This window comes from Diceros bicornis, chromosome 10, assembly GCF_020826845.1.
Source record: "Diceros bicornis minor isolate mBicDic1 chromosome 10, mDicBic1.mat.cur, whole genome shotgun sequence".
Lineage (NCBI taxonomy): Eukaryota > Metazoa > Chordata > Mammalia > Perissodactyla > Rhinocerotidae > Diceros > Diceros bicornis.
The window spans coordinates 84,301,958-84,323,056 of record NC_080749.1 but is presented as its reverse complement, the minus strand read 5'-3'; the positions used below and the strand labels follow the sequence as shown (position 1 = coordinate 84,323,056).

The following is a 21,099-nucleotide window of genomic DNA, read 5'->3' as shown; positions in this document are numbered from 1 at the left end:
AGCTTAGTGATCACCTTTCATTCTTCTGCGCTCGAGTCCTTTGTCAGCTTCAGAACTAGGAAGTCAGCTATTAAATTAGAGATGAAATAAAGCCAGACTCCAGATGTGGCTGCCTCACGCTCCTGACTTTAGCCAGATGTGCCCAAACCGTTGTATTCATCATGATGCGAGAGAAGGTGGTGGGACAGTGCACACAGCACACCCACAGGAATCCTGAGTCCCCGCTGAGGGACACAGGGAGAGCCACTGCTCCAGGGTCAGGGAGGAATGGTGAGGGCTCTTCAAAAGTCCTGTACAAGGAAGTATGAATTTTATTTTTATGGATATTTGATCCCGGCTCTATGTTCCAATGGTCTCTATTAGGTCATTTAAAAAGCTCTTTGCACAGCCATATTTAAGCAGCCACCCCTGGTCCTGCAGCTACCCTGCCTCCTTGGTGCAGAATCTACTCTTGCTTAATTGCTTTCTGTTTGGGGGTAAAGCCTTCCACCTCCCTCTAATCTCCCTTCGCCCACTTTTGATTGGTGGAAAGCTGGAATCAGCATCGAATGGTGTGGGAATTAGGCCAAGGGCAACATGGAAGGACCTTGGATCTCAACTAGTTTTTAGAGGAGGTTGAGGGGTTAGCTGAACTCATGGTGGGTGGTGGGGAGGGGCTGGGCAGGCTGGACTGAAGTCCTACTGTAGGCTGAAGGGCACGAGGCACAGTTATCTGGTCCAGGCATGAGCTGGTCTCGGGTGATCCTAAGAGGTCACAGGTGATCTCTGTCTACAAAGCACCCATCTTTCACATTTGGAGAGGAGACCGGGGATAGTGAAGGGTGTGAGATCCTGGAAGCTGCTTCGTGGACCTGGGTACAAATGAGTGTGTGCTTCCAGTCATTTCCTTTGCAGCCTGGAATCCACATGCCTGGGACGGGTTCTGCCAGGTGTGACTTGAGCCATTGTCGGAACGTGATGGGGAAGGAGTGAACTGCATCCTTTATGTAGTTTAGGGGTGATATTTATCAGGAAGTTTTACTTAGAACCATAAACTATCCTCTGAGAGTTCTTTGCTCAAAGAGCAACATCTGTGTTGAATGAAATAATAACTACCTAGTCCCTTCTTACATTAGCTAAAACAAGATACACAATGGCAACAAGAAAGGTCACATTCAGGTCCTGGGTGTTTCGTGCTGACCAAGCATGATAGGTCACTTCTAAAGACCCCCAGACAACACGGTGCTTTTTATTTGGACAAGGATATCAGGATTTTTTGAAAAGAATCTTTAGAATATTCTAACATTTCTAATCGGCATTCCACTACTGATAAAAACCACTCATTATTTTCTGAAATGTTTTCTAATAATATTCTTCACCTTGACAGTGTGGAAAAACTTCAGTCTCCTCTCACTCCTTCTAAAAGGCAGAGAGAGAAGGAGAGAGAGAGAAAGGCAATGAGAATCATGAACAATTTTAGTTCATTTGGAAGTTGGGGAGACTTATTTTTCAAATGTATCCTCTCAAATCCAGATTCTTCTAACAGATGCTCTCAACTCCCAAGCTCCTTCCATCTGTAATTCAGTTTCCTCCTAGATGCGATGCTGATACTACTCAAGTACCTGCGATTTCCCCGTCAAGCTTGTGTCGTGTTCAGGAACTGTGAACTTGGTGGGGCTGGAGAGCAGGCGCTGGATCCACAGGGCTGCAGCAGAAAGAAATGTCATGTCCCTTTTCACAGTTCTGATGCCTCAGCATCTTTTCCTCTGACACTCAGGCTCTTGTTAAAGGTTTTCAAGGGAGCATAAAGTGTTTATTTAATAGTGCAATTAATCGTTTTAGCTTCACTTCTGGAGCCACCTCAAATCAGTACAAGCTAAGATTTAGCAGGGAGGCAGAGACTGCATCTTCGGATTCTTCCTGACAGGATGGATTAGATAAATTACTTCATAATTCTCTAACGTATTTTAAACTCAGAGACAAAGTGCTGCACGTTGCACTTAAAGATGCTGATCTCTGTCCTCTTTCTTGCTTTGTTTTTTGTTTTTTTTTTTTGGTGAGGAAGATTGGCCCCGAGCTAACATCTGTGCCAGTCTTCCTCTTTTTGCTTGAAGAAGATTGGCCCTGAGCTAACATCTGTGCCAGTCTTCCTGTATTTTTTTTTGTGTGTGTGTGCATGTGGGATGCCACCACAGCATGGCTTGATGGTGTAGGTCCATGCCCAGGATCCAAACCTGTGAACCCCGGGCTGCTGAAGTGGAGCACATGAACCTAACGACTGCACCACTGGGCCGACCCCGTCTCTCCTCTTTCTTTCTATCCCCTCCCCCAGCATTACTCTAAAGTGAGGCCATTCGAGGCATGGACTGAGTTCAATCTTGCCATCATTAATTCATTATTTGAATAAACGTCTGTCGAATCTCTGTTCTGTGACTGGTATTGTGCAGGTGCTGGGGATAGAAAGGATGACGTGATGCGGGATCCGTTTTCAGGGAATTTCAGTAGTATTTCATTTTAGAAAAAGTACTGAGCCTTACCTATGCTCCAAGGGGTGTATGAAGACAGAGTTTCATGCCAAAGGAAAATTTATAAATTCTGATAAGAATACAAACCTATTATTGGGTTAAATATGGTTCCTTTAGCAGGGACATGTTTTTGAGTTTCATAGGCAAGTAGGAATCGTTGCCATGTACCGACTAATTTGGAGCTGGTGGGGACGAGGGGAGTGGAATATTCCTTCCCATGCTTCCCACTGCAGACAGTCAGCTGACGTCTGAGACAGGACTCCTGATTATCCGTGCTGATTCTTTAGGTGGCTTTGCTGGGGCTACGTTAGAATCATGAAATCATTCAGGCCTTTAAAATGATTTGTCACAATGTTTAACCTGCACACCTTCTCTACCAATGACCATCATTTCAGCTTTGTTCAAGACCATCAAAGGGCTCAGCGGGCTGTGTGCATTCGTGGTGTGTGTCATTCTGTTCTGACTCCAGATGAGTCTTGCTAGGAGAGCCAGCCCAGCTGTGACTGGCAATAGGAAGAGACAGAGGATGGGACTGCAGGCCGTGGTCACAAAGCTGCTTGAAGGTGGGTCTGGTGTAAAAGATAGACAAGGAGAGTCTGAATTTCTCATCGTGATTACTCAGCAATTTCCTTTAACTAAGATATTGCAAACTGTTGGTCCTGGGCAGAACCTGGCCCACAGATGTGTTAGACTAGGCCTGCATTGTATTAAAATTTTTATTTAATTGGTTGCCAGCATGTAAAAGCTGGGAGATTTCACATTAAAAATCTATCTTCTCAGGGCCGGCTGGCCTGGTGGTGTAGCAGTTAAGTTTGCACGTTCCGCTTTGGCGGCCCGGGGTTTGCAGGTTCAGATCCTGGGTGTGGACCCACGCACTGCTCATCAAGCCATGCTGAGTTGGCGTCCCACATAGAGCAACTAGAAGGATGTACAACTATGACATACAACTATCTACTGGGGTTTTGGGGAGACAAAAGGAGGAAGATTGGCAATAGATGTTAGCTCAGGGCCAGTCTTCCTCAAAAAAAAAAAAGAAGCTTTAAATAAAAAGAAGAAAAATCTATCTTCTCTCTAAAAATTGGAACATCTAGCCACACAAAGCTTACATTGCTACCTGGCAAGAGTGAGCTGGAGCTGAGTTCCAGCTACCCCTTTAGATGGAACATGCATTTTTCCTATAACCTCAGTCCCCACTACTCCATATTGTCTCACACCCAGCTTGCTTCATTATTTAGTTGCCTGCCTGGTCCCCTGATTTACATGAATTAATTATGCAAAAACCATTTTCAGTCAATCAAAAAGTTTTTATTGGGTCACTTCTCTACTTTCACGAACTTGTTAGGTACTGTGAGAGAAGCAAATGATACTCCCACCCAAATGAGGCAGAAGAGAGTAACATGTGCAACAGTTAGAGACATGGCCTGGAAGAGACCACAGTCAGCATAAGACTTCAGAGAAAGGAACGTCATTGATATTCTTAGTCATTAGGCTTCTGTATTCTGTTATTTCTACTTTCCAGAAAAAGAGAAAAAACATTTCTCTTTCCTCAAAAGGAAGAAAGTTCTTAGGAAGTTTGGAATATGGCTACTTAACACATCTAAGTGCATAAGGCATTTGTATTCTTATCACATTTTCAAGAAAGTCTTTTTGTTATGAAGAATAAGAATCCAATCCCGGGCAACCTGTATTACTTGCACATGAAAGAATATAAAAAGCAATGACCCTGAATGGACTATAGAGATTTGGAAGAAGGATTAACAATACCAGCTCTGTCCTGCAAGTCTCTGGGAGCCCACACAGAAAACCTAATGCTTACAAAGGGTTGTAATTGTTGACAAAGACCTGGGTAATGTTTTAAAATTCTAGGTTTAATTTAATATCGACTCTTTGGCCAGACTCGTGGTCTGGGTTTGCTTTATGAGAGCAAGGCTGACATAGAAAGCAGGGAAGGTCAAGTTCTTGTTGGCATTAAATAGGGAACAGTTGGCCACTTTCCCTAGGAGCAAACTCATAGTCCATTACACCACCACTTTTCTTTCTTCTGAAAACAAGAGCTAGTCAGGACAGCTGGAAAATTTAAAGCAACTGCAGATGGCTGAGAGATTCTTGTCTCTCCCATGGTTTAGTGCATTGATGTGTGTGCATGAGATGTCGTGCTTCTGGTAGTGACTGCTGACCAGTAGAGTACCAGGGAAGTCCTTGTGTGAGCCTTGATAAAGTTAACGTTATGGACCACTTACTACGTCTTAGACACTGTTCTAAGTGTCTGTTATATGTTTTATTTAATTCTCACAATGACCTTATGAAGTGACTCAAATCGTACTCCCTTTTACAGATAAGAAATAGAGGCATAGAGAAGTTAAGTCACTTTTCCAAGGTCACCAGGTAGCAAGAGGCACCACTGGGAACTGAACCCAAACTTGATGCCAGTGTCTACACTTTGGGTTCATTGTGCCTTGGTCTTCCACTGTATGGATTATCACCCCTTGAACTTTTCTTTTTTAAAAGAAAGTGGATAATTGTAACACTTTGGGGCATTCATGTGTTTGCAAGCAGTCCCAACACTGAGGAAAGGACCTCAGTCATTTTCTTTAATTCTACTCCTGTACTTGCAGCCATTGCTGGAGAAAATCACACAATCAGGGCAACTGGTTTCATTGTGAAGACGACACAGGCTCAGAAGGGCCCCAAGCCGCTGAGCACTGCTGCCCTGTGCTTGCAGAGGAGGCTAGCACCGCAAACAGCCGCCCCAGAGTCGCCAGGTCTCCAGCTGTAGCTCCGACCCGACCCGGCTAGGGTTAGAGACCTTGGCAGATGAGCTCTGCTCTACCTGGCTGAGAAAAGGAGACCCGTGTGACGTGAGCTAACCTCTCCTTCTTCGCAAGAATGGCCAGCTGCTCACTCCACCTTCAGTCTTTCCCTCTAATCTCAGGGGAAGGAAAACTCTGACCTTCTGTGTAAGTATAACCCTACTCGCATGCCTCCCGGCACCCCCCCACGCTGCTTCCCAGCCCTGCTTCCCAGACGCTTCCGGTGCTTCTTGCCTCTGGAGTCTCTTTCCTCCGCTGATCCTTCCAGGGAGGCATGCAGGCCGTGGCCTGGTGACCAGGAGCTCGGCCTCTGGATCAGGCTGCCTGACCTCGCACCCGTTTACTAGACACTGCCACTTACCTGCTGCGTGACCTTGGGCAATTCACCTAATTTCCCTAAGACTAAACTTCTTCATCTTTCAAATGGAGATGATCATGAAGCCCAGGATGGCTGTGAGGATTCAGTGACATAATTTGTGTTGAGGGACACCCATGACCTTGATCTCTCTACCTTCTTTCAGTGCCGGCTTTCTTCACTCCCTCCCTCAACCAGCGTGCACTCAAGATCATCACTTCACCTGCTCTCAAGTCCTGCCCAGTGTTCTTTGGTTTGAACTACTGTCTTTCCCACACCTCGAAGTGGGCTGCTAGATCCACTAGTAAGTACTCGTCTCCACCTCCCACTGAATAGTCTCGCTGCCCTCGTTCCTTCCCATGTTTTCAGAAAAGCTTTTGCTCCTACTTTAGAGGTTATCGTCTTCCACGGCCCTTATTGTTTATATATTTTTTATCATTTCCTTGTAAGTTCTTGTTATGCTCCCAATTTTCTGTAAGAGGCAGAAACCTCCATAATGCCAAAGGGTCTAGGTAGAGTGGCAGTGTGGTGACCACGGGCTCTGGATCAGACTACCTGGGTTCAAATCCTAGGGTTATCTCTTGTTCTCTGTGTGACCTTGGGCATGTCCTTAACCTCTCTGTATCTCAATGTCTCCTCTACCTGTAGGGTTGTCAAGAAGTTTAAAACAAGTTGTTATGAGGAAAGTGCTTAGGAGGGTGGCTGTTATGATTAAGCCCCCAGGTAAACGTTACTTGTTATGATAAGAATCGGCACTGGGAGACCTCTGTCTTGCCCTGTGTCGGTAGATCAAGCAAGCACACAGAATCACGGGATCGTAACATGACATTCAGAGGCCAAGGAAGCAGAGGCCATCACCGGGAGGCTGTGTTTGTTGGATGAGGCAGTACAGGGCTGTAATAGTGCTGAGTTCAGAATAATAAGGGCTGGAACCGAGCCTCACTCCCAGCAGCGATGGCCTGGGGTCTTGATCAAGTCCAGAATTCTTCCAGTTTGGGTCAAAATCCTCCTGCCATACGGGCTCGATTGGTTCTGACATAACCCTGCTCAGGGCGGTCTGCCTCTCACAGGAAGTGGGGGCACAACGCGGAGTGTGCTAAAGCTGAAGGGCCCTTGAGGATCCCTGGTCTAACCTCCGGCTTCCACAGGCAGGAGCAGCCTTGATGCTCGTGGCCTCCTTGTTCAAAGAACAGGGGGGCTCCAGGCCCCGGGAGCTCCCCTTGCAGACGGAGAGGAGCCGGCGTTTGGAGAGCCATGTGTTGTCTGTTGACTCATCTTGTGCATTTCCTGTGTGGTTTCGCGTCCTCCATCTAAGTTACTGACTCAGCTTAACCCTGCTTAGCTCGCAAGACCTTTCAGGGAAATCAGAGCAGAGCTGCAGTCACTGCAAGTTGTCACACGTGATTAAGGAGCCGGAGGGAGAGATGTATGAGGAAAGATTAAAATCCCTGAGTGCAGGCGGCCAGCACTGCCCTGACTGAGTGGGGCTTCAGGTACCGCAGGCGGCCTGGAAGGCTGCAGAGTCTGGGCGGGAGGACCGCCTTAAGGATGAAGGGCGATGGGGCGCAGACGCGAGATGATGTTCAAGCGGCGCACTGCTTCCCGATGAAGCCGAAGAGCCCAGACTCTGGCAGGAAACCCTCTTGTGGCTTTAATTTTGTCAGGCCACTGGCTGTCTCTGGAATTTTCTACATGTAGAACTTGAAGCTCTGTGCCATCAGTTCTCAGTGGCTGTTGCCTCCTTCCTCTGCAGTGTCTCTATTCTAGGGGGCCCTTTACTTCCTCCCACTGTCCCTCCACTAAAGCCCCCTAGTTTCTCGCTGGCTACCCTGCTGCTCCCACCTCCTCAGGGTGCCCTGACTTTAAGTTAGGACTGTGAAGCTAGTTAATGGGATCAACTATTTCCTGTTGAACTATAAGCCAGATAATTAACAGAATCTCCCAGATGACACTGACCAAGCCCTGAGCAAGTGTCGAGACTTTCAACACTCGGTGTGTGCATGGTGTGTTGTGTGTTGTATGTGCATTGTATGTGTGTGCATGTGTACGTAGTGTGTGTTGTGTATGTGTATGTGTGTGAATGTGTATGTAATGTGTGTGTGTGCGGTGTGTGTGTATGTGTTGGGTGTGTGTGGTGTGTGTGTGTGGTGTGTGTGTATGTGTTGGGGGTGTATGTGTGTGTTGTGTGTATGTTGTGTGTCTGTGTGTGTGCTGTGTGTGTTTGACTGTACAGAGTGGAGGGAAGGCGAGGGTGCTTTTCGGCAGCCTGCACAGGGTCCTGGGCAGCCCACAGCCTGCTCCCAGTATGGCTCAGTGCAGATGTGCGGTGGTTGCTAAGTGGAGCAGCCAAGGAGGACTTCTTGAGGAAGTGACGCTGAAGCCAGACTGGTGGGTGAGTCTGAGTCAGCAAGGTAGCAGGGGGAGGGGACGGGGATATTTCCTGAATTCTGAGGAGAGTCTTGTTGCCAGTAGTCTACCCTGTGTCGTGGTTTGTCACCATGGTCACTAGACCATTAACTGTTGTAGGCTAAATACAAAGGTGGTCTCCTAGCCGCATAGAGTCTCTTGTTCTAAAGAGCAAGTCAAGGATAATCCACCAGTGCTTCTTCCTGCTCCAGGGGCCCACTCTGGCCTTCCAGCCCTCGGCAGTCTTCTCTCAACTCTTCTTTTATGGGCCTTGTGCCCTAGGCCTGCAGCTCCCCTGTCACACCGTTTTCTTTTGGACCTCTGTACCCTTGAACAGTCTTTTCTTCTGTTCCTGGGTTATCCCCCCACTGTTTGGATTGGTCTGCCAACCTCTTGACTTTTCTGCTAAGAGCCGCCTTAAAAGTCACCTCCTCTAGGGAGCCCACCAAGATCGAGTTAAGGGCATCTTCCTCTATAGCATTACCATGCCTTGCACTTGCCTCTATTTGGCACATATGTCAATATTGTACTTATGTGAATGTAAATTGCCCCTTCTGGCCGTCAGCACGTTCTGTTCTTTTCTTGGGTCGTCAGTGCTTAGCGTAGTGTTGGGCACAGGGTAGGTGCTTAGTCAATGTTTGCTGAATGAATGAATAAATGGTGGCATGCCTCTGCATATTCCATAATGGGAGTGTGTATGTATAAACGCTCATGGATTAGCCATGAACAGGAGCTCAGATAGTGGACCATTTTGAACTTTCTGTTTTGTTGAGTAATTGAAAAAATGTGCATACATTTAATCACTCAGGCCAAGCAGTATAAGTCTGTTTTTTTATGGATAAATTGCAGGTGTCTCGCTTTAAAAATAATTTCCTTAAATGTGATAACATTTATTTTTTGGCTCATTTCTGTTAGGTTATTGTAGTGTTTTTAATATCTGGCTTAGATCACTTGAAATTCTTAAATTGTACTTTAAGCAGCTATTAGCATAATGATATTACCCATTAATAGTGATTCCCACGGGAGTGAAGGTTCCTGCAATTTACAAGGAATCAGGAAGCGTGGTGTGATCGGCAGCACCCACACGCCAGCACGGCTACCGTGATGACTGCTCTACCCGCCAGGCGACTACCCCCTGACACTCTGCTTGGGAGCAGCCATTGCCATCGGCCACTCCTTCGTGGTGGGAAAGTGGAATGAGGAGCAGGTGCCAGGGTGAAGGAGTGGCCGTGCGGGTCCTGTAGAAACACACGCTGGAAGGTTACAAAGTGAGCCCTCTGTTTTGGCCAGGAGAACTGCGTGACCTTTCTGGTTCAAAATACAGGTAACTGATAGATTTCATACTTTCCTCAGTTACCAAGAATGTCACTGGAGAAGATGAACGAGAGATGGTGATTTTCTAAGAGAGAATATGAAGTGATAATTGGTATTTGAAGAATATTAGGCAAAATGTCGCGTCCCCCTCCCCCTGGGGTGCATCATTCCAGTGCACCTGTTTGAAGAAAGTTAGGGATTCAGCCTCTTGACTCTGTCCATTCTCTCCATCTTCACTGTCCAGTCTGCAGTCCAGGCCACTATCAGCTCGCTCTGGACCACTTGACCGCCTTCTCACTGCTCTCCCCGCTCCTTGCTGCCCTTGTCTGTCCTGCAGCCATGGTGCTGTTTCTCAACAGCTCATCTGACCATGTCGCCACCCTGCTCACGGTACTTCTCTGACTCCCCAGGTCTTTATCCTGGCTCGTGTGAGGCCTTCTGTTGTCTGATGGATACTCCTCACCACATCTCTGCAGAATCCTTCATGCCCTCCAGCCACCGGGAACCACCAGGGACTCCTGACCATGCCTCCACTCTCCTGCCCCTCCTCAGCTAACTCCTGGTCATCTTCCAGGGTGACGTTCCTCTCTGCACTCCAAGGGCGTCCTCCTCTCACTCCTCCTTCAGCACCTATCACACGGGCCTGAAATTGTCTCTTCACTTGTTGTTTCTGCCACTGTTCTGTAAATTCCACGAGTGCAGAGATTGGGTTTGTCTGGTTCGTCCCGTTTCCTGAGCACTAAACATGGAGAGATGACAGCCAGACATGGCTAAGAGAAGGGCCGTTCTGTTTCCCAGTTTTACTTGCTGCTGCCTTCAACTCAGGTCAACGGCAAAGTGTTCACTGAGCCTCAGTGCCTATTTCTAGGCATTGCTCCACACACCCCTGTACAAGTGGATCTTCCTTCTGGAAGATGGTTCAAAGAATAGAATGAAAAGTGAGACTGCGGTTCTAATCAGGTTGTTCTGAGTTCAGAAAATGTAAACATGTTTAGTCTGTTTCTCCCAGACTCGGCAGGAAGGACTAGAGGCTGATAGAATTGCCGGGTGTGTGTGTGTGTGTGCGCGCGCGCCTGTGTGGGTGTTTGGGTGTATAGTGCTGCCGAGCATGAGGGTGGGTTAGCTGTGTTAGAAATTAATGCCTGTGAATTCTTTGGATAAAGCGGTTGCTGACCTCTGTGTTTTTTTGCCAGAGAATGACCTATGTGTGTCAAAACCGTTGTTTCAGGAGAAAAGTTGCCAATCCTAGGTTACCCTGAGATGTCAAATCACTACCGTAGCCCAGATTTTATGACTAGAAAAGATTTTTTAGCCTCTTTAAATGTGGCTGCGTATGTGTGTAGATGTGATTGGCATTGGACCAAACCAATTTAGAAGAGTGCGGTTTACAGCAAGAAAATAAAACTGCAGAATATGAAAAAGGTAGCCCAGGATGTTCAGTTACAGGTAGGTTATAGAGATCTTGATTTGATTTTTTTTGCATGTATTGAAATTATTTGGCATATTACTTCTTTATTTTCAACCCTTTTTCCCCAAAGTCTCTGCACAGCTCCCACGGAGACTTCTCTGGAGGCATGCCACACAAACTTCGCTGGCTCCCTCCCTGTCCCAGGCTAACAGAGAACTGTGGAAATGTCCCCACACTGCCCAGCCCTGTGCGATGCCACACGTGGTCCAAGCTGCCTGGCCCCTTTGTCCAACAACTGCTACAAAGTGGGTAACGTGTTGGAACAAGTCTGGCGGGTTCCTCCCAGGATGCAGACAGAGTAAGAAGTGAAGTCTCAAGGATGCGTGTTTCACTTCCTCCCTGCCCCTCCCGACGCTGGGTCATAGTCCAGCTTGGAGGCTTCGCACAGTCCAAGCCAGTTGGCTTCCCGAGAAATCACAAAGCAAATAGGTGTGTCATTTGCATTTTTTCTTGAAAAACAATCAGTTGGTGAGAGCCTGCCTTGGGTCACTGGCAAGAGCCTCAGTGATCACTTAGTTTCCCAAACCACTTCTTGTTCCCCTGTTTTCTGTTTGGGGCTTTAAGTTGTATCTTGTTCCTTTAAGCAAAACAGCTGACTCAACTTGCCCCTGACTTCTGGGAATCCCTGAATTCTCGTGGAGGGGGCTGAGTAACCTGAGAGCATTTCCCTCTGCACACACCCACCCGCGCTGCAGTGCTCTTTGTGGTTTGGAGACAAGGCTTAGGGAATGTTCATGTATTATTGGCCTTTTTAATTTTCCAACCCATCTTAGGGGTCAAAGCCATAAATCTCAACAGGGGGTGTTGGAAAGTGAGCCTCTGTGTGATCGAGGGACATGAGGACTTTTAAAAGCTTGAGAAATACTGTGACAGAGAGAAGTGGGGGCATTTAGGGATCTATCCAGCATGTGCTTTTATGGAAAAACTATGCCTTGGTAGACAAGGAAGTCAGAAAGGTGAAGAAACTAGCCTTAATTGAGTGTTCCGTTCATGTCATCGCACTTCGAGTTAATCAGCATATTTAATCCTCACACCAAGGGGCTATTCTACCTGTTTTATGGACGAGAAAGATGAGGATTCGAGAGATTTAGCACCTTGCTCAAGGACACCCATCTGGTAGGAGACAAAAATTAGGACTTGAACCCAGACTTCTCTAATGCCAAACACAGCTCCACTCACATCACTTTCCATCACTGGGGAACCCACAGCCTGCACAAGTGTGGACCGTGGCGCTGGCCTCCCCCCCGCCCCCATCACAGCACTGTCTTCTCCTGCCCCTCGCCCACCTGGCTCCCCTCTTCTGGAAGCCTCACCACTGCTAGGTGGCTCCTTCCCTTGGAGTGATGCGTGCACCAGCAGGCATCCTTCACACAGAATTAGGAAGGACCACTGTTTTCTTTTTAAAAAGACTATTTTTTTAGAGCAGTTTTAGGTTGATAGCAAAATTGAAAGGAAGGTACAGAGATTTCCCATAAACACCCTGCCCTCCCACCCACATACCCACTACCAACACTCTCCACCAGAGTGGAACATTTCTCACCATTGATGAACCTACACTGACACGTCATCATCACCCAAAGTCCAGCGTTTACATGAGGGCTCACTCTTGGTGTTGTACATTGTGTGGGTTTGGACAAATGTATAAAGACATGTATCCACCCTTGTAGTGTCATACAGAGTAGTTTCACTGCCCTAAAAATCCCCTCTGCTCCACCTATTCATAATTCCTTCCTTGCCCCCCAATCCCTGGAAACCAATGATCTTTTTACTGTCTCTATAGTTCGGTGCACTGTTTTTTTTTTTTTTTTTTTTTTTTTTGTGAGGAGATCAGCCCTGAGCTAACATCCGCCAATCCTCCTCTTTTTTTTTTTTTTTTTTTTTTTTTTTTGCTGAGGAAGACGGCCCTGGGCTAACATCTGTGCCCATCTTCCTCCACTTTATATGGGACGCCGCCACAGCATGGCTTACCAAGCAGTGCGTCGGTGCGCGCCCGGGATCCGAACCAGCGAACCCCGGGCCGCCGCAGCGGAGCGCGCGCACTTAACCGCTTGCGCCACCGGGCCGGCCCCAGTGCACTGTTTTTTTTATAATTGGAGGGGTAAGGATGTGGGCTGATTTCTCGAGCTCACCATTACTTTTCCATCCATTCAGAATTAGCTTGTATATTTACACTGAGTCATCACTCAACATGCATTTATGAATGCCTCTCCACATGCAAACCGAAGCAGTTACCTACCTGGGGGACACCGGAGACTCTGGCTGTGGGAGGATTCACGAGAAGCTTAACAATCCAGTTAGGGAGCTAGACAAGGTATGTATCTGTCTCTCTATCTATATCTGTATCTATGTCATTGACTATAAAATTAGAGCAGTGAGAACATTTTTCAGGGCTTCAAACACCTGCTAATTGAGCAAGTGAGTAAATATAACCAGAAGGCTTTGAGAAAACTTGAAACTGAGCATGTTCTTTCCAGAACCTGATAATGCCTGCTTATGAGCCTTTCAGGAGGACAGATAAGGGTTATTCCTTAAAAAAACTGCTCCTTTGTACAACAGTAGCCTAAATAGTTAGGAGTTGGCAAGGCCTTTCCTGATGTTTATTGGAGCAGCTGTGGAAATAATTTTGTACCTTGGATTCTGTGATTTATTTCCATTATGAATAAATTTGAGATTTATTTTAAGGTTTTCAAAAACTGGGAGTGCTGTGGTCTCGGAATTATTTTTTATTAAACGTTGTCTCCCTGCCTGCATTTCAGGCGCTGGCGGAATTCTGCACAGTGGGCTGTGTTAGCATTAGAAATGCTGTTGAATGATAATAATTATAATAATTATATATATGAAAAGGATGGAATTGGGTTCCAATTCTATTCAGCTGAACTCGATATTTGACTTTACTGACTCAGTTTTGGCATCTCCAAAATGAAGACAACTGACTAGTACCCTGTTATCTCTGAAGACTGGGCACGATCATGCTTGAAAAGAGATTTGAACCCTTGAATAAAGGTGACTTGAATGCAAATTGTTATTTATTTCAATCACTATGTTTTACAGGTTGACATCTTGGGCAGGAAGGAAACCTTCCCTGTACCGTCAGCTCAAGACTGACTTCTGCAAGAGAGCTAAATAAACATGGTGGACAAGGAGGCTGGGACCATCTGCCTCTCTCTGGAGCAGCATTGCCCCCTTGCTGCCACCATGAACCAGAATTGCTATCTTTTTCTCACTGCACTTTTTGCTCCCAGTACAAAGCCACGTATCCTACCCTCTTCCTTGCTCCTTTCTCACTCTCCTTCCCTCAGGCTCATTGACTGTTTCAGTGGCAGCTTCCAGGAGAAATGGAGCGCATTGTTCAGCAAGGAGGAAACAATAACCATCTAGAATCCTCAACATTGATTTGGAACCCACTTTAACATGGTTTAAATCATGGCTAAACAATAAACAAGGGGCAGAGACTGACGGAAAGAGAAAAGGGGCTCATCTCGTGAGGCTGTGGAGACAAACCAGAATCTACCGAGTGCACACTGAGCTCTGGGCTGGGTCCTGAGGAAAACATACAAAACTTAAAACTAGTTTTTTGCCTTCAGGAATGTAGAGTCTAGCTGGGGAGAAGAGGCATGGTAATCGTTTATGAGACATGATGAGACAGTTTATGGCTGTCACCAGGACATCACTTCTCTTCCATCTCCATAGTATAGAGCCCTCTTTCCTGACTCCCATGGGACCTGGAAATCCATATGCAGTCTCTCTTCCTGCCCAAGAGAGTATGCTGGGAGCAGAAGACCACCATGCCCGGGTGAGGGGAGTCAGGGCCATCTACGGATGCTGCCTCAGGCAGCGTGGCCTGTGGCAGCGGACTCTCTCCCTGTTCAGTTCACAGCCAGTTCCAGTGCCACAAATGGGGCCCCACGCTTGGACACGTTGTGTGCAGATTCTCGGTCTCAGAGTCCTGACCGCTCTTCCGTCTCTGCTCCCCCAGCAATTTCCTCCCCAGGGTCTGGAAATGTCCTCTCACAGATCTTTAAAACCCACAATTATGACATCTGTGTTCTCAGGAACATGGAACCATCTTCCTATTCTCCTAAGGGTGGCTGCTTGATGATGATTACTATCTGAAGGACCACAAGGGGATGTCCTGTCACATCTTTTCTTAAAGGGAAGAAAAATAGAGAAAGAAAGAAAACAAAAACACAAGAATGGTCACTATCAAGCAAGCGAAGAAATATGTTCTGAGCAGCAACAAAGTGGCAAACATTTCCATATACCTTATTCTGTTTGATTCCCATGGCAAAGGCCACAGAGTAGTTGTTGTTCTTCCCGTTTTATTGAACAGAAAGCTGAGGCTCACGGGAGTTGAACAACTTGCTCCAAGTTGTGCATTAAATAGAGACAGTATGGCACATATTTTCTGTTGCCCGGGCCATTGTCCCTTCTACGGCACCACAGCTGCTCCTGGGCCAGAAGAGGAAGGAGTTCCTCTGGGTTGGAATGTTCTGGGGGCAGTTTTGTGAGGAGAGTTATTTGAACTGGCTCTTGACTGAATTATAGGCTTCGGCCAGACAGTGGAAGAAGGCAAGGCTATTCCTGGACTGGGAGGACTGGCATCTTGGAACCACAGGTTGGGAGAGTGGGCGGTGTGTTGGGAAGACGGTGTGTACACTGTTCTGGCTGCAGAGGAGGGTTCGTTCGTGTAATGAAATGGCGCCCAGCCAGAGCGAGGAGAACAATGAAGCCTGCTTCTGCCACTGTTGTGACTTGGGAGCTTCGGGCCCCTCTGTGAAACGAGGGTCCACAGGGCTGACCTCCCTCACAGGCAGCCTGTGGCTCCGAATCATCAGTGACTGGGAAGTGGCGTGCTCCATTGTCGAGGCATGATATTATATCCACCAGCTACTCTGTGCAGTGAATTTTTGTTCCACTGAAATGATTCTCTCAGTGTGAGCTCAATGGCAACGGGCATGATGATGGTTTTTCTGTGTTGCCAGAAACTAGGTCTGAATTTCTTCCAGAGCCTCCTGCTCTAAAGCACCTCTTATGATTAATTAACCTTTTGTGGAGTAACTAGGACATCTGTGTGGGATGAGATGTACTTTGGTCAGACTTCAGTTTTCAGTTGTTCAGCAAGAGGAGAATTAATTATAAGAGCTGAATCTGAACAGAAGATTGTTGGAGGAAATCCAAATGAAGCAAAACATCGAATTATCAATGAACAGGAAGGTTTTTTTTTTTTTAATTGTTGTTATTGTGGGAGTGAATAAAATGCTTAATGCAATACAAATAAGAGGTAGTAACAACTTAAGATGCCTGCTTTGAGTGTACACCTAATGCAAGAAATTTGAGATATTTGTGGTTTTGGAGATAAAATGCAATGAACTAACCAAACTAGGCAAATGGCAAACAGAGGCCAAGTTAGTGTTTAAAGTAAATATGCCTATTCCCCTTTGAGGTAATTGTTGGGTTGACTTTAACAAGGATGTATCTAGAATCATCTGGTGTTATTACCACTGACAAACAACAACAAACACCTCTTGTCTAGAGAAGCAGGTTGGATTAAGACACAAAGTAGGAGATAAAATGCAGGAAGCTAAAAACAGTGCGACGGTTTCCCAGTGCTCAGCTTTCTGAGGCGAATCACCTCTGGTATTTAGCTCACATCTACATGACACCGTCTCCCACAAAACCCTGAAGCCTGACCCAGCGGAGATTCTAGCTTGACTGACTTAACTGTGATGAGGGGTACCTTAGGGGGCAATGTGGGAAATCTCTACTCTCCAACAAAATGATCCCCAATGTTGGTTGTCGCCCACATTCACTGATAACTTCTCTCCAAATACTGTGTGATGCTGTTTTGATGAGGGAATATGATTCCAGTTCATGCTCGTAAAGACTGCCAGGCTTCCACTGGCATGAAGATGCTGTATCCTTTCTTACCTATTGCTCCTGCTGCTATGAAATAGTTTTCATTCCTAGTTTCTTTCTCTCGACCTTGTGGCTTCTGCTGCATCATGTTAGTACTTGCTGCCCACGCTTTGTGGATCTCTTGGTTTCTACAACTTTCTATTTAATATTGTTGTTGGTGACAGTTCTTCATGGGTCTCTTGCATTTCTGCATATCTTGCAGGCAGAGGCATTGACGGCCTTTGTTTTGGACCATCTTTCCATGGATGTTTGTACAGTGAGCAGACTTGGGAGACAGTGACAGTGTCTCCCTCTGGAACAGAGGGAGGCTTTATTTGCTGTTCAGTATAACAGTGTCTCTCTTAGGGGCAAAGGTCGGGCAGGTTTGCTAGCAAGCCATTATAAAAGATGTGGGTTTCCTAAGTTTGAGATTCTTCAACTGTGATGCAAACCCACTGCATCACATGGCTGCTCTGTGTCACTCCTTTGGGACCTACAGGGGTGAGGGACAAGGGGAACCAAGGCAAATATGAAGCCCACGCTACGTGCTGTGCTGTGAGTAATGAGTCCTTTGTCTCTGACCCGCTTGTCTGCATATTCTGCCAGCATCTGTGAAAGTGTGGCAGGCTAGATTGTTAGCTTGCAAGGAAGGTGAGATTTCTTCATACTTCTTCACATGTGTGTCCTACATTCAAACTCCCTGAGAGGATCTGACGGGGTGAGTCAGTCCCCATCCAGGATAGAGGCCCCTGTAGTGTTGAGCTCCTATGCTGGACCACCTTGTAGGCCAGTTGATGGATGGCTGCCTCTGGATCAGGTACTCCTGCCTGGACCCACCCTCTGTGGCCAACTTTTCCAGGTCACTTTGTTCACATTTCCGGGCCTGTGAATGAGGGCCAGGAACTCATTAAGAGGGGCCATGAGTTTGGCAAACCGTTTGAAGTTCTCAGAAGCAGACATTGTAACTTGCACCTTTCATAGGCTGTCCAGGGAAATGTTGTTGAGATATAGTTAATTCACCTCAACTCTCCTGCATATGCTATTTGTGAACAAAGGTGAGTATATGCCTTTTTCTGCAACTTACCACTTCTCTGCCTAGAGAGGAAGCGTTTGGTAAATCCTGTGTTCCTAATACTGGGTGTTGGAGATGAATGCTCAGGTTCACTGTAGAGGTTTGCTCTTAGCGTTTATTCCACCATTGGAAGAGCAGCTATAAGGATGGCTGGGGTGACCTCCATTACCAGGGTCAGGCAAGGACCCTGACTGGCCTAAATCAATTAGCCTCTTGTCTACTGTGATTGATGCAGAGGAGGGCCTGTGACTTGAGGGCATTGCTCGGGAAGCTCTCTCTCTTTTTCCAGATGACCTGGTATGGGAATGTGAACCCTAAACTCTAGCTTCCATGTTTGTCACTGTCTTCAGTCAGAGTTCTCTAGGGCAACATAACCAATAGGAGATACATATATCCATATGTACATGTGTGTATCTCTCCATAGATGTATAGGCATCTATATTATAGATATTTGTATATCTCTTTATAAATATCTATAATATAGTTATAGAGCAACACAGAGAAATACTTATGAGGAGGAATTGGCTCATGAGATTTTGGAGGCTGAGAAGTCCCACAAGTCTACAAGCTGGAGACCCAGGAAAGCTGGTGGTGTAGTTCAGTCTGAGCCCAAAGACCTGAGAACACGGGAGCCGATGGTGTAAATCCCTGTCTGAGGGCAGGAGAAGACGAGATGAGATGTCTCAGCTCCAGGACTGAGGTAGGAAAAAGAGACACATTCCTTCATCCTCCGCCTTTTGTTCTATTCAGACCCTCAACAGACTGAATGCAGCCCACTCACACCGGGCAGGGCCAGCTCCTTCACTGAGTCCACTCGTTCAAATGCTAATTCCATCCAAAAACACCCTCACAGACACACCCAGGAATAATGTTCATCTGGGCACCCCATGGCCAGTTAAACTGACACATAGGATTAACTAACACAGTCACAGGAGGGGAATTAGCTTGAAAATAAAGCTGACACTGAGGAAGGAAGAGCCAAGAGAACAGCAGATTGGAGCCAGAGCCTAATCAAGCTATCCCCAAAGTCTACATAATCTCTGGACTTTTCAGTTATGTAAGCCGATAAATTAACTTTATTGTTAGTGCCAGTTTGAATTGGGTTTTCTATTACTTACCACAAAAACATCCTAAGTGATTCATTTACTAGTTTCGTAACATCTGAGGTCATGCAGGTTCAGTGATACAGACTTCTTTCTGAAGTCGGGATGGTGCACCTTCGTCTTGGAGACGTCAGATGTCTCATAGGTGTAATTCTCTGCTTTTCTCCCAGTGCCTGACACAGGGTACGTGCCCATAAACATCTGTGGAATGAATCCATGAGTACTGCCTATCGTTCCCCAGAATTTATCTGTCATTTCCTGACTCTAGTCACACCTCTGTGGGCACCTCGATTGGGCTCTTGCTGCAGAATTTGGAGGACAAGTTTAGTTATTAAAGAGTTACTTGAAAAGACAAAAAGTCATGCTGTTTCCACAAACATTGGCAACCCGTGTCATCTTGGGCTCCCTATTCTTCAGGGATGAGTTTCAACATTGGTGAGTCAGCAGGCCAGGCCGTACTACTTAATCAGAAGTTGTAATTTTGGTTTGAACTGTTCAGTGGTCCATTATAATCTACAGCTCACATCTTGTGGTGAAAGGACAGACTAACTGGTTTTGCTGAGGTACAATGTTATTTTCCTTGGAAAATAATCAGACCTAGAGCTGTGTTTTGGATCTTGGCTGTGCCCGTTTTACATGCAGGAGAATATAATCTTTCTAACTGAAAACTGCCAGATAAAAGAGTCAAGACAGAGAAGGCCTTAACCTGGGTACAGGTTCACTTCCATCTGTTGTAAGTGGAAGCACCAACACGAATCACCCCCAAAGTGAGAGAATAGTACAGCCGTGCTAACTACGACTGAACCACGTTAAAATGATGGAGAATCCTGAAGGAACCGTAGCTTAATACTCCCAGCTTGCCAGGCCACATGCTTGCTGATATCAGGACTTTTTAGTGGATGTGGAAAGCAGTTGAAAGCAGAATATCTGGGTCAGCATAACTTGTGCACTAACTGACAAAAATCTCACCTGAACAGCCTCCCCAGGGTTCAGTGTTCTCCTTTCTCTTTCCAATGCTTTGTTGCCCCCAAAGAAGAGAGAACTTCTGGGAATGTGGCATGACTGTGGACAGCAAATCCAAATGGCAACAAGTAGGCAGTAGGGTAATTACCCAGCGACTGACTGGGAATAAGGCAGAAAGGCTTCTCTCCAAAGTTGCATCATTTATACCACTAAACCCACCTACACACCTTAAAAGGTCTTCCTAGAATCTCAAAGGTGGTTCAAAAGGAAACCCAGACCAAGTAATTGTCATATAGTGAGACCTAAGGCCATGTGTCACTGTGGAGAGCAAAGAGCCTGCTGGAGTTTCAGACAGACAGAACGTTCTTTGTCCTGCTCAAACTTGCATTAAAAGAAGTCCTCTGCCAACTAAATTCTCCATAGTTTCTCCAGTTGGGTTGTATTTCAGCCTTCGTTATTTCATTAATGTAGCTTTAGGCACACTTGTTTCCTTAAAGTCCAGGCTATCTCCATTTATTTCCTTTAGTGATTAGAAGTCCAGAATACCGTCATACCATCGCCACTTTCCCTGAAGCACCTTGACAGGTTAGGATTGCCAATTGACTTTTCTTTTCTGACCAGCAAAAAAAAAAAAAAAGAAAAAAAAAAGTCTTGTTAATCATTTCCCGGTGGTATTCTTCCCAGCAGTAAAATTCTCAGCAAGGCTCCTTAACAATTTCTTACCTGCTCAAGTTTTTCCATAATGAGCCTGCCAACAGATGCCCGTAGATTGGAAATCTCCATTGACTCCCGTGGACCTGAGTTTTGTCTCTGGGCTTTGAAATCTACATCAGGAAAGCAATTTCAACCTCCTCCATCTTTCTGGATGGTCTGTTTCTCCTCTTGTCCTTACACGACTCCCCTCCACCCTCCCACCTTTGCATGTGCATTTCCTACAGGAGTGCAACCTCCTCCTCTCACTGTAGCACTTGGTTAGACTTACTTTATTCTATCATTCTCTTCTAGAGCGTTTGTTGTTTTTCTTTTAAGCATGGATTTATTTTCATCCAGCTGATTCCAAGAATAGGAGCCACATCCTCTAATTCTTCTTATGCCTCTAAATACCACTTAGCACATTGAAGATGGCTAATAAATATGCTTCCCCGGTGACATCAGTTTCCTGGTCTGAGCTTCATTTGCATTAGTTTGCTTTCCCTTCAAAACATCCCT

At 46.2% G+C, this 21,099-nt stretch overlaps 1 long non-coding RNA gene across 5 annotated transcripts in view; it reads left to right on the top strand.

Annotated features, from left to right (window-relative positions):
- LOC131411025 (uncharacterized) overlaps positions 1–18,252 on the top strand; it is a 103,783-nt gene extending 85,531 nt beyond the window's left edge. For 4 of the 5 annotated variants that reach the window (XR_009221459.1, XR_009221456.1, XR_009221455.1 and 1 more), the window contains 4 exons: positions 5,836–5,973; positions 10,928–11,286; positions 13,009–13,168; positions 13,909–18,252. This is a non-coding gene — a long non-coding RNA (uncharacterized LOC131411025). The remainder of the gene's footprint in view (positions 1–5,835; positions 5,974–10,927; positions 11,287–13,008; positions 13,169–13,908) is intronic. The other variant, XR_009221458.1, reaches the window with a different exon arrangement.
- The last annotated feature ends 2,847 nt before the right edge of the window (positions 18,253–21,099 follow it).